The following is a 14,790-nucleotide window of genomic DNA, read 5'->3' as shown; positions in this document are numbered from 1 at the left end:
AAGAGAAAACAAAACAATGAAGAGATGAAGATTACAGATGCACCTAAGCAGATGTCATTACTGCCATGCTGTTAGCCTGCTGTGTCTGTGTGTGCATTTTCGATTACAGAAGTGACTCACATGAGCATTGCCGTATTATCTGTTGAATGAATCTGTATTCTATCAAGGGAAATGTTTCTTTCTGCAGAATTTCTATGGCTACATGTTTCCCTTTTTGTGATCTTTCTGAAAACCAGAGACGTGTTTTGAAGTTGAGGTCAGTGTGTTTGTTACTTCTAAACTTGATTACGTGTGTGTGTGAGTTTTGTGAACGTGTATATGTGTGTGTGGTACTTGCCTAAGGGCACGTTTGCACAGCAAGGTGTGCTGATGCACTGCAGGGTTTTTGTGGTGTGAGGAACAGGTGAGAGACGAGGAAAAGGGAGTCGACAAGATGCCCTCCCTGCACTGAAATATCAACAGAATTATATCCTGATACTCGCACATATACTCACACACCACTGTGCGAGGGAAAAACAAGGTAGAGCAAACACTGTTCAACATATTCTCCTATTCCAGTGCGAGGGGGAAAAAAATGCTGCTGTGCTGAACATTCGCAAGCAAAATACACAATCCCACAATTGTTTAAAAGTCTCAGTTTTCCAAAGATGCCAGTCTGGCATGAGTTAAAAATCAGAGAAATATGCAGCAGATAATTGGGAACATATCCGCCCAGCACACTGTTTATATGAGCCAATGTTTTTGTGCATTATGTCTCAAAGGGCTCTGAGCATATTTGACAGCATTTAGAACAGTACGTTCCAATGGATATAGTGTGTGTCCTGCTGCCACCAACACACAGTGTACATGCCTGGGTGTGCTTTTGTGTGTGTGCCCATGAATTATGGTGACTAAGTTGTTGTTACCACCAAATGTAAGTGCATGTCTCACACTTAATCTAAAAATCTTGCGCTACTCCAGGCCTGTTTTCTTCTGTAGACCAAGACTTGTGCTGATAGAACAAGTGTGCCTAAAAAAACCTTCATCTTCATTTTTCCCATCTCCTTTCACATATACAGAGTCCACAATTCTTTCCAATCACTTTGATTCCAGGGTAGGATGCCCTTGTAGTCATTTGTTGTTTTAAAGTAAGGTCAAACAAGTGCAGAAAAAATACTTTTAATCTTCTGTTTTTGATTAATACCACTTCTAACCTATGCAACACCCCTGACAACAGCAGATGATTCAGAGTCATTTTGGTTTGCTTAAGAAAACATAAATGGTTCGGAGGTATATACTTGACATTCTGACACATCTATTTATGTTTTCATTTTACTTCAGATGTTTTATTTGCTCATCAAAGTTGGGAAAGGAGCAGCACCAATCAAGTCTTGTTTTGCATGATGACAGGTTTGTTTCTTTGTCCAAATAATATGAAGGCAAACAAGACGCTTATCTGTAGGGCCGTTTTTTTCTGTTATTCAATCAGCTTAATCAATGTCCTCTTGCTTTGCTCAGAAGTTGGCAAAGGACTTGTTTGGGGATACTTCTTGTTTCTTCTTTCTCTGCTGCTGTTGTCGCATCTGTGTTGGCATGATTAGACTTTCAAGTCCCTGTATTTATTTTAATTGTAATGACCTCTGTGATTTCTACCAGCACTCACTCATGCCTCAAAATTTGTTTCTATTTATTTTTCAGATGGTTCCCATTCATGATTATATTCCCAAAACAACATATTATTTTTGAATAGCATTTCCCGGCGCTTTCTGCCTTTCTCTGACTACTGGCTTCACAGTCTCTCTGCTTCCCTCCAACATGTTTACTGTGGGCCAGTGGCTGAATGTGGCCTTCCCCCCTCTGCCCAATCAGTGGCACTGGCTTGGGCTGCTAATTGAATTGGGCTGGAGGTCTAATTCTAATATACAGCAGATGGTCGGGGCATTCCTGTGTTCAGCCCGCTGTGGGCCGCCACACTGCTCTGCCCAGGGTAATGTAAACCACCACAGAGAAAAACACTGGGACAGAGAGTCCCCTAATTCATTGAGGTTGCACAAAGATACACTCACTTTCTAACTCTCATACAGTTGACTGTAGTTGAAGTATTGAGCCACAACTGTCCTCATTTTGCATTCAGATTCACATGATCTCTGCAATATAACAGGGACTGCCATGCCACTTAGTCACTACATATATATAACCATGCGTCTCAACAGCAAAAATCTGTTCTTACTGTCTTTGTTGCACACCAGTGGATAAAACCATCACTGGATGGCAGTGTTGAGCTGTGCAGAACATTCGCATCTGGAGATGCTGGTGAACAAGGTTCAACAAAAGACATAATAAAGACACAAATCAATGGCCATAATTTGGAAAGTCTGGGTCTGGGTTAGAGATTTCCCTGGTTTCTGGTGCTGCATTGGAGAGTAAACACTGTAAGCACTAAATCACAACAGACAGAGTGGGAATGAAGGAGTAACAGAGGGAAGCAGACAGAAAAGGGAAGAGAGAGATGAAAGGCAAGAGAGGTGGAGAACTGAAGAAAGAAAGAAGGGGATAAAATCAGAGCCGTTAATGTAATAACAGCACAACACATAGATGGGGAACATTGCTTCTCACAATGGCTACTATCACTAGCTATCAAGTGCATCAGGGACATGTGTGTATGTGCGCATAGTGGTGTGTGTATGTGCACGCACGAGCAAACACAGCATACTTTATGCTTGTGCAGGGCTGCGCTTACTGTTTCGAGATGACTCCCCAGAGTGCAGCCTGAGTGCTGTGAGGAAGATTATGAGTAAGATAGAAAGCACACATGAATTCTGGCTTTGTTGTGTGGCAAGATAATAAAAGATGGAACTCTTTGTCAGAGCGAGTAAGTGTATGTTTTGGGAGTAAATGGCTGACAACACAAAACAGCCATTTGAGTTGTGGGCGTGACAGTAGCTCTTTGTACAAAGATCTTACATTTATAAGCAAGGATGTTTGTACATTTTTGGGAAAATGCATGAGCACAAGTAGTTATTTAGATGCATCTGTATGGATGATAGAGTCTTTGGTCTGAGGGAAGTTGGGTAAATGGACCAGACTGTGGGTAGTAATTGCAGGTGATTTGGGTAGTGCATAGTGTATTCTGCTTTTCGCTTATTATAGACAGAGACAATGCAGCATCTTCTCCAGGGCTAATTACTCTTCGACAAGGTTTGAGGCCCCAAACCACTATACGTGCAACTGCTAGAACAAGTCACTATATTATTTTTTATGGAATATGTTCACAGTTTTACTGGCACCATGATGTTATATGAAACAGGTTTTACACAGGAGTGGTTAAACTTTTGTTCTGAACGTGTCAGTTAAGGCTTTTGTCACTTTAGAGGAACAACACTGTATTTAATTCAAATGAGTAACTAACGGAGGAACTCAAATTATTGGAAATGGTGATATTTACATATTTACACATAATGACAATTTTTGGTATTCATATATTTCATCAGTTTGTTTTTATTTATCAATAAAATATTATAGGCTAATATGTGATGCCATTTCTGGCAACAACTCATGAACAATGAAATGAGAAAACATTCATTTCACCTACAGTTTAATGCAATAACTCACGGTAAATATTGCTGAAATAGTAGTGAATTGTATTTTCTTTATTACACTTGACATTGAGCTTAAAGGAATTTCAACAGAGTTTTATGTTGGAAAAGTATACAGTTTGTCACTCAAGGTTTTAATCCTTTGATGCAAATGTATACATATATATTCAAAAACACTGGTTACTGACCAGTATTAATCATGAATAACCAGTATCGGTCTCAGGAGTGAAGAACAAATTGGTGCATAATCAGTGCACATAATGTTTCACCTCTAAAAACTGCTAATAACATAACATTCTCGCACTTGAAATCCCTCGGCCTTCAGTCCTCGCTAAAGTTTTTGCACACATGGATGGACAGACAGACAGACAAACAACAAACTGATGACAATACCCAGTGGCGAGGGCTGAGGGTAAAAACTACAGGGATCACAGGATTACTTAAAGTGTACCTGTACTGGTCATGCTTACGACATTAACTGTGCTTTGTGTATTACTTATAAGCAAGAGAGGTGCAAATTCAGTAAAAAAAACAAAAAAAAAAAAAAAAAAAACACCATGAATGCACCAAACTGGACCTTTTTATTACCTGAATTATGTTTAGGGGCAGAGCCTGTAAGCGACGTACCCGCGTTGATTGTGGGTGCTGGAGTGCGAGTAAACAAGCAGCAGTCAGTAAGCCACATTGAGTGTATGAGTATATGTGCTGTTTGTGCAGCCGTAAGCTTTGCACTCCACCATTGTCCTGGGGACGTGATCCAGCATTGGTCGATAATGTGTCATCTTTGACTGGTGTCTGCTGCACAGTCAGTGACCAGTCTATTGCAGCCCATCTAATTGGATAATGCAATGTACTACTGTTGCTGGAAGAGCCTGTGAAGGAGGCAACATGTCTCTGACCATGACTGACCGAGGATTTAGTACTCGCACATGGAACCGTGATTTTTTGAAACAGCTAGCAATGAAAATTCACTACAGGTACTCTTCAAGGATGACTTTCCTGCTTTGCTACCAACCAAGTGTGGAAGTATTTGTGTAATACAGCTGTCAGCCACTAGGGTTGGCTCTAAAAACCCCTGGCCTCCACAGACTGACACTGAACATCTCTCTATAAATACAAAGTCGGGTGTTTTTGTTTTTCTCTCCAGGATTCACTCAGGTCTAATCTATTTAATGAGGAACCTCTAATAAGGACTGTGATGGTCTATCTTTACATTTCTTCTCTATTAATAAGATCTTAGGTTGAATAGAAGACATTAGCTGACCCTTGACCCGTTACAGATGTCTGTGACACCTCACACTTCTTCATATCCACCCCCTTTAATCCCAAATATGGTTAGATCTCACACCAACAAGCCACACTGACAATAGCCAAATTACACACTAGTGGCATCAAAAGAGCAGATCTGAAATGAGAGGGTAACGTCCCAGTTCCTCCTCAGTGTGTGGTACCAACTGAGAAAAGATTAATGTGACTTAAATGACAATACAGACATCTTTGAATGCCAAGGAATGGATCATTTTACTTCTGTTGAGCCATTTACTTTTCACTACGAGACACTAGAAGATTTCACTTACGTCTCTCACATTATATTTTTAAAGCTAAATAAAGGATTACAGTGAGAATTAGTGGAGACAAGAAACTATCACTCTTAGAAATTAAGACTTTTTATAGCTAGCGCATTATCAAGTCACAGACATGAAAAACTTAATCAGTCTTAGCTCTAGTTTGTGTATGTGTACTGTTAATTACTAAATATTAACATTGCAATACATGAAGGTAAAAGCATTTACTTGCTCATCATCTATAAGTTAACACTTTAACACTTAAAAGCATGCTGGCATAGTGACATTTGCATTAAATCTAAATCACCAGTGCTTAGTGGTAGACTCTTAGGCTTTTGTTGATGGCGTTTTTATGCATCCATTAGAGCCCACAGTAGAGAAATGTCAAGAAATGAGAGGCAAGTGCAACATGGAATAATAAACACAACAAAATGTATTGCTGAGAAACAAACCCTCACATCTCAGATGCTCTTTGGTGTTTCTCTTAGAAAAACAAAGTGCTTATGAAAACAATACATTTTTGATTAAATAAGAAAGATAGTGTATTGAGTGATTAAGCATTCAATCAACTATTCTTTCACTTAATAATGGAATGTAACTGATTGTTTGTTAAAAATGTGGGTTGGTATTCATTTTTGGTTGCAAATGGTCTAAGGTGGATGCTGTAAATTCATATTCTGGGTATGCAAATTCACCTATAATGTAATTGCACTGTCAAGATTTAGATTTCTTATGTGACATTCCTGTCACTTGGTTATGCTACTTTCCAAAAAACCACAAGTCTAAAATCCACTCTATTCCAACAATAAAGGGATCTGTGATGTCTCTTTCCCCTCAGTAATCAGCAGCAGTTACTAGAGAAACACAGTTATATCTCCGGTGTGCATGTCTGTCGGTATGCAGGCGATAATGTCTCAGTGTGTGTCTTACTCATATTGTCCATAGTATCATCATTAATCATTTCTCCTCTGCCCAGACATGGCCATCAGTTATTGAGAGGTGCAATAATTTGGAATTGATTTAGTCCCCCCACACACACACAGAGCCTGGCTCAGAATATAAAATACTCCTTTGGCAAGACAGGAGAATGAAAGCTAATGATAAAGGGCTGTCAGCATCTGAAGCTCTCCTATTCTGTAAATAGCTGTGAGAGGTGTCTCTTTCCTCGTCTTTCGCTCTTATTGTCTATTTCTGTCCCTCTCTTCTTCTAGACAGAACAACTAGGAGGCAAGACTGTAGGGAAATTGTTTCTGTTGTGTGCGTTTACTTGTTTGTGAGTCAGTTTGCAGGAACAGGAAGAGGAGAAAACCTGATGGACGGAATCTCTCTCCTCCTACGCGAAACCCCTTGTGTTAACAAGAAACCAGATTTAGGAGAGAGAACGCAAGAAAGACAGTCAGAAACCTTAAAAGATAGTTAGAAAGAGACAATGAGAGACTGTGAGCTCAGAACTGAGGAGCAGAATACTAAGGCCCTATAAATAGGAGAAGACTGACATACTAGGGCTGAGAGACCCTATTTTAGCTCTTCTTTTTCCCTTTTCCTGTTGATCCAACGTGGAAGCATTTTTGGAATTTGTAATGAAATGAAGGCTTATTTCATAACACCAAGCACACCGCTGAATATTTCCATTACAGTTAGGTTTCTGTATTCACATTGAGTCGTGTGACTTGTTTTGCAGCAGTGACGCTCTCCTGTAACTCAATGAGAAGCCTGCTAGAAACAGTTAAGCACTGCAGAACCTACTGATGCCTGTCTGTTCTGGTATATTCTTTCAATTCCACTTTAAATTACTTTGTTATCACCTCCACGTGTGAATTGGTTGATATTGAATCCTTCCCTCTCGGCTCTTCTCATACATCCTTGCCTTGTTTCTGCTCACTCTTCTCTCCACATAAGCACACAAAACATAAGAAGTATAAGCCCTTGTCTCTATTTTACAAAATTCAATTTAAACTAATTATTTATAGATTGTTGTGGAACCAAAAACCCCAAATGCATTTGGGTTTTAGCTCACTGATGTTACTTATATAAACTAAAGTTTTCCACTCCATCTCTGCTTCTGACTGATTTTAATTTAAAGAGAGAAAATAAGCTTTTGCAGACAAGTCTTTATTCCTATTTGCACCTGTAAAACTAAAATCTATGGAATAAGGGCAGACAATATGGTTAAACTCTTCTTTTGCATTACAGTATACTAAACAGACAAAAATACTGGGTCATATCACACCAACAGCTTATAGCACTTGTCATCCCTATTGATTTGAAATGATATGATAAAAAAATATCCATGTCATTTGTCAGAAATTATGAGGATAATTGTCAAATCAGTATTTCTAGTTTAAAGGCGGAATTTCCTCAGTCGGAGATGGAAAAGGTATGATCAGAGTGTAACAAATATTTCCAAAATCTAGATGTAAAACATGTAACACAATTATGATTCCAATGCTGAGTAAAATGATATAAAAACAAACTGAAGAATTTTATACACATCAATGACAGTGTAATTAATAAAAGCCACACTCCAGACAAACGAAAATGTATTGCATTGTTATTTATCGCAGTGAGATATCATATTGTATTTGTCATTACCATTTTGTAGCTCAGCCCAGATAACAATAAAGCCCTGAAAGTAATGCATGTCAATACTTTTGTCCATATGGTGTGTATGAAAGTTGAAAACAGAAATAGGAGGTAATTACACAGTAAATGAAATGAAGACCAATTTAAAATAACTATACCCTAATTCATTACATTTGATTCTTTTCCTTTATTTACAACATCCACACAAAGAAAAGCAACTAAACCACTGACAGTGTATCTGGTCAAGTGGATATATTCCTGACACTGCACAGTACCTTAGTTCAAACTGCAAAAAGCATTATATATATAATGCCACATAATATTTAAACACTAGAGCATTACATGAAAGGATAGATTTCCTTTCATAACCCATATACATTGTCATACATCACACAGTCTTGTTATTATGCAATGAATCATTTGCAGCTGCGGCTTTTGGCTACTACTGAGAACCAGTCGATCAAACTGTAATCCTCCCTCCGATTCCTTCTTTACCTGAAATGCTTCTTTTGTCAACTGTGTGATTAGCAGTAGCTTAACAGAATACAGCACAGCAGAAAGTATCGAAATCAATCACTGATTGTTAATAATATTTCTGTTGGAGAGAGATTCAGAGCTACAGAGTCGTGATTTGCATAGTGACTATGTTTTTGGGATGAGTTGAATGTAGGGAAATATACACAGCGTTTTATAGCTGTTAGCTAAATATATCATATCCAGACGTTATGGATCTGTGATGCTTTTTTTTCTTTGTGTTGCTGCCTCTTTTCCTGCCGATCCTAGCTTATTCGTCACAGCTACCTTGGTCTTGTCAGCAGGTTTGTATGACTGTGTGTGTCTATGTGTGTGTGTGTGTGTGTGTGCGCGTGCGTGTGTGGTCTGGCGGGGGTTGGAAAACAGGTGGGTGAGCGTAGCTGAAGTGACACCCGGTAACAGGCTGACAGCCCCAAGGAGAGATGCAGCACTCTCATCCCTCCTCAACATCATGAACTTTTAGACACACACAGTTTGACACATACACGCATACACAGTGCACTGTATATGGTCACCCACACATATTTACCAAAAAACAGCATGTATACAAGCACAAGCAGGTGACAGCAAACAACTGTAACTGATTGGAGGAGTCAACTTGTGTTTTCACCGAAAGAGCCTGCATTTATTATAATATCTATCCTCTGATTGTGTCACTAGTCGCTTTTCCATCGACCCTAAAATTGCGCAAATATAACTTGTGCATAAAAATTTGCCTAATGGAAAAACGACAATTACGCCAAAAGTCTCATTTTTCGATTAAAAATTTTTGCGCTGGCAAGAGGTGGTTTTTCAGGTGTAACGCAAATGGTATATCACGAAAAACTGTAATGGAAAGACTTTTTCCGCAACTAGAGTCAGGTGAATTAAAAAAACGGATGTTGACGTACATTACAACAAGTGAAGAAGAAGAAGAAATGTGTGGACACACCAGGAAACCCAATCATTTTTTAAATTTAGTACAAGATAGAGGGGTAATATATAATAATAATGAATATATCTGTAAATCAACACCATATTTACATTCGTCACCATTTTTATGGAATGACTTCTCATGTCATGACACAATGATAATAAAAAAACAAATCATCGCATTTGTGATTTAATGGAAAAACCGACATTACGCACTTCTGTTTTTTTGACATTTAGTAAATATCGGTAAAGTTCAGCGCAGATGTCCAATGGAAAAGCGACTAATGTCTTGTATTTGTAATATATTTATTCAACTAGTGTTATTTCATAAATTTCACTGTAGTGTTTAATATTAAGACAGACTGCTCTAATGATTAAACGTGTATACAGTAACCCAATGCCTTTATTTTACTGATGAAAAAACTATTGTAATCAAGTCCAACTGGAGACATAATACAGCACATCATTAAAGTTACTCTCCACTACATCAATAACAATCCAACTGATTTTTTTTTTTTTTTTGTTTGGTTAAACTTTATAATTAATGAACAAAAGATAAGTAGCTGTTTAGTGCAAAGGCAGCAGCCATACCTCAGGCTTATTCAAGGAAAGGAGAGCTTTGTGTAGAAAAATCCATAAGTGCAATAAAACCAGCATTTCAAACCAACCAAGACTGGACTCTGGACTCGTCTCTAAGCTGCCTGCAGGAACAAAATCACATAATTCACTAACGTCTGCAATAAAAAATGTGGAAATAAATGTTCGTAAAACAGTGCTAACACCTCTTAACATCCACTTACTGCTGATAAACCCCAACCATGTCCCGAATAATACTATAACACTGCTGGTGACATGCACTTGTCCACTGAATGGTCCATAGATTTGAGAGATTCACTGCTTATTACGACTGATTTAACTTGAGTTTAATTTTTAATACATTCTTTTCTGCTCTCCCTTGTGATCTCTTTGGCCGAACCACTACTATGATGCGCTAACACAGTGTTGCAACCAACATAAACAAATAAAACAACAATATGTCTCTGTATGTACTAGCACCTGAAGGCACCACACTCCATCAGCCAGAGAAATGGACACCACTGCTGCTCACCTGTGCTATGGTTTTTCATGGATACTGGACATAGCTGAACGTGATAAAGCAAAACTTTCAACTGCTTTCACCTCTCAAGCACCAATTGCACACAAGCCAGCCAGAGAAACACATGAAAGTTATGGTTCAATTAGGAAAGAGGGTAAAAATAATCTAATCCATAAATTAGCTAAAGTCAATTAGGACAGCTCACCAATTAAGGACAAATCTGTTACTTGAGGGCACAGCTATAATGAGGTTGCGGGAGGAGCCACGCTGAGACTGTGTCCTTGCTTGTTTGTGTTGTGCTCCACAAACACAGCTTTGACCATGCTGCTGATACGGAATTAGACTGCAAATCAAATTTTAAGGGGACCAAGCCCATGTTTGATCACATGAGGAAGTGGGAGACAGGAACCAGACAAGTAGAGGAGAAGAGAGGGTGAGAGCAAGAGTGTGTTTTTTTCTATGAGTAACTATTTATAGTTGCTGTGTCAGTGTGAGTACAGTAGATGTAAACGCTTATGAGTTTTGTGGTTTGGAGTGATTTTTATCGAATTCAAAGCTGGCAAACCCCAGCTGTTTTTGAAGAGCTGGTGAAGTGATAGATTCTTTTAATCATTTTGAAAGAAAAAAACATGAAGAGTGTTATCCTAAAGAGCATTAAAACAGCCCACTGATGATGCTATCAATTAATCCCCCAGAAAAAGGAGATTAACACACCAGTGGGCTCAGTCGTGCCATGCTTGGTCTTGGCACTGTGGTCGACCCTGTTACAAGTGGTCTGCTGCCTGCAGATCTGCACCTGTAATATTTCCACACATCACAGAATGCCTCTAAAGTGACACGAATCGCTTTCTTCAAGCAACAGACATGATCACACAGAAAATGATAATTTCATTCAGAGTGCATCTGTCTACCACACCACTACAAACTACAATTAAGAACACAACATCCAGTGGTTAAATTGTGTGCAAAACCAGACAAAAAAAATATATCAAAGCTCTGTTCTTATGAGCACATCAGGCATGGTTATGATTAATTACTTGAGACAGTGAAAATCAACAGGTCTTTGCAGAGTGACAGCAAACAGTTCACAGCACTCCGTAAAAAGTCAAAGTTACAATTAAAACTTTTTCATTAATAACTCACTCAGGATGATCTACAGACAAAAACGCAGAGTAACTGTCCAAAGATCAGCCTGGAGCTCCGCATTTTAATTAGAACACAAACAGATGAGGAACTGTGATGATCAACATGCTGATAGACTTTTGGCTAAATCTTATTATAGCTAAACATTTCCACCAGAGGCAGTATGACACTCTAGTCTTTATTACTCATTTTTAAACCATAGACAAACCACAAATGATAACCTATGTTTCCTCCTTTAATAACTTTGTCCTCCTTTTTGAGCAGTAAATACTAAATTTATTTTGTTATTACTGGTGTACATGGCATTTGCTATGTTGTCTTGATCATTTTTATTTCTAAATGTATTTGGTCGGATATTAGTTCCTTGTACACAAATTTTTTTAAATTTGTGGGCGGCCATGGCTCAGATGGTAGAGCAGGTCGTCCAATAACTGAAGGGTTGGCGGTTCAAATCCCACTCTGTCCATGTGCTGTTGTGTCCTTGGGCAAGACACTTCACCCTCCTTGTCTCCAGTGCTGCTACTCACACTGGTGTATGAATGCGTATGAATGTTTGGTGGTGGTTGGAGGGGGCATAGGCGCAGATTGGTAGCCATGCTTCCATCAGTCTGCCCCAGGGCAGCTGTGGCTACAGATGTAGTTTACCACCACCAGAGGGAGAATGTGAGAGTGAATGTATAATGGGTATGCGTTCAAACAAAAGCACAATATAAATCTAATCCATTAATTTTTTTTTTTTCTTTTGCTCAAAACAAATGAATGAATGAATGAATGAACTTTGTGCCAGCAGTTAATGTAAACACTTTTATACATTGCAGGTATGAAGAATAAATGACTCAACAGTACAAAATAGTCACCTACAAATATTCCGCATCAGTGACAACACCAATGCAAGTTTGCAATACGAGCAAGAATTATTCAAAAAACATTCGGATATATTCACACTAGACCATTAGACAGAGACAGTAATGGATTCAACATCACTTGGAGTCTCATCTGCAGCCTACGTGTCTGATCCCAGCATTCTCTTGTTCTTCTGGGTCTATATCCGGTGTCCAAGTAAAAATGGTTTGATTCGTATGACGTTCACGTTACAACAACGCCTCCCTATCCTGACAGTAGTCTAGTTGTTTGTTGATGCTGCTCCACACATTGTCCGTCACTTCATTATCTTTATCATTTGTGCTTTTCATACAAAACAGTGGCTGGAAATCAACAGGTTTGGGTGCATCGTTGTTGCCATCAAATGACTTCCATTCCTCACAAATGGTTGGTTGATGCCGTTATTTGTGCTGTGAAAGGCAGGAAAGAATTCTGCTCCAGAAAAATGAAACGGCACTTTTTTGCTGTGAAAGCACTCATTATATCAACAACAGTTTGGAAAAAAATGACATGTGAATAAAATGCATAGAAAAAGAAATAAATCCCCTAGTGTGTAAAGCCTAGAACTGACTGTTACAATCCCCTTGGTCCTTTTTTCAGTTGGGGCCAGTTAGTGATCAGCTTATCTTTCTTTAATCTAACGAAGCTATTCTGACTAAAGACGAAAGACTCAAATTCCCAGATGTAGACACGACACAGCCCTTGGGTCTTCGAAGTTTGACCAGGAGCTCTTCTCTTTTAATGGAGTCTTATGGGAGAAGAGGCTCAGGTCCCTAAATAAGCAACTATTTTGTGAAAATTGTTGGTTCCATAACAATCACACAACTTCTGTGATGATCTTTAACATCTTATCCATGGAACAGAAAATGACAATGCCACCTGAAAAGATTTAAACCTAACTAAATCATTGTTTTGTGAGATAAACGACAGCTTGAGGTGTTGTGACAGTCTGTCATTTAGCTGAATCATGGACCAAACACACATGCATTTTCATGTCTCTTTTCTTTGTCATATTGTCAAAACCAAAATCGAAAAACTAACCAAAGTCACCAAACATGTAACTAATCTCTCCCATTGCGGCTAAAAAACTTTTAAGGGATTTGTCCAAGTTTCATAAAATGTGGTGTAGACTTCTTTTTTTTATGTAATTCTGCTGGCAGAAACAAAGAAACAAACAGAAGTGATCACATTAACTGGAAATTGGAGGTAATTATTCAGAAAATAACATGGATTTGTAGTAAGAGTGGTAAGAGAATTAGTTAAATCAAAACTTCAAACTTAATTTTTCAGCAAAAGTAAGGACAATTACGCAAATGCTTAATGACCCCTCCATGTATCCACCAATATGGTAATGTATCATTTTGCCTACCTGAGGTTTTGAGTGTTTCACAGAGGTACTTGACTGCAATACCTGCTGCATCAGTTGATTTCTGATCCTAAAGTGTTTGATCTTCATGGCAGATTAAGTCATTGTCCCTACACCTAACCTAGCCTTTTAGCACACTTTCACACGTTACCAATCTGGTGTGAAAGTACAAACTAACAGTTTTTTGGATGGTTGAGCTTTTGGACAATTAGAAGAAACTGTTTATACATCACAAATTAAATATAAAAAAAAAAAATTAAAAGGCAAAACAAAATGACTCATATAAGAGTCATGAGCCATCCAGTGTCAATACCCCCCTGACTCCAATTCACCAACTCATAAACTTATATTTTGCACTCTTTATAAAACTGTCTAATTTGCAGTATGTAAAAAACTCTGTTTGCACTACAATAATATATACATAAACATATATTTTTACAGATTGTATTCCTGTACATATCCACACAGTGTATCAATACTTCAATTTGCACTTTCTGTACATATTACAACGTAAATCCCACTGTAAATAACATATACATACACATATATTTTTATTAGTCCGGATCCACGCATCCATTCACTGTATAAAACCTCCAATTTGCACTCTGCACATATTACATTATAAATCCACTGTAAATCTCAACCCATTGTTGTCTTTGTCTCTAGTCGAATGTTTGTCTGTTATGTCTAGGTCCACATGTTGTGTTGGTTCATGTCGGAACTGTATGTCGTGAGCAATGTAAAAACCGAAGCCACATTCCTTGTATGTGTTCACATACTTGGCCAATAAAGCTGATTCTGATTCTGAAATATTGTTGTGAATGCCATGACTGTTCCACAGAAGTTGATGCTGCTAGTAGTAAGCCCATGACTCAGTCAATCTGTCTATTAATCAATAAAGCATATGGAAACATCTGCCTTGTGATGACACTGTCATGCAAAGTTCTTTACCGGGCCTGCACAATTGTATAAATCAAACCCAATGTACACAGTGCAACATAAAACATGAGCCATGGTTCAGACTGTGTGTGAAAAGGCCCGTAGGTTGTCTTCACACCTCAGCTAACCATACCTCTCATCTCTGTAAGCAGGGAGTTGCAAGCTATGTCTTTGCAATACCCTCACCACTCTTCA

This window comes from Sphaeramia orbicularis, chromosome 18 (genome assembly GCF_902148855.1).
Source record: "Sphaeramia orbicularis chromosome 18, fSphaOr1.1, whole genome shotgun sequence".
NCBI classification, from domain to species: domain Eukaryota; kingdom Metazoa; phylum Chordata; class Actinopteri; order Kurtiformes; family Apogonidae; genus Sphaeramia; species Sphaeramia orbicularis.
Note: the sequence above shows the minus strand (reverse complement) of the source record.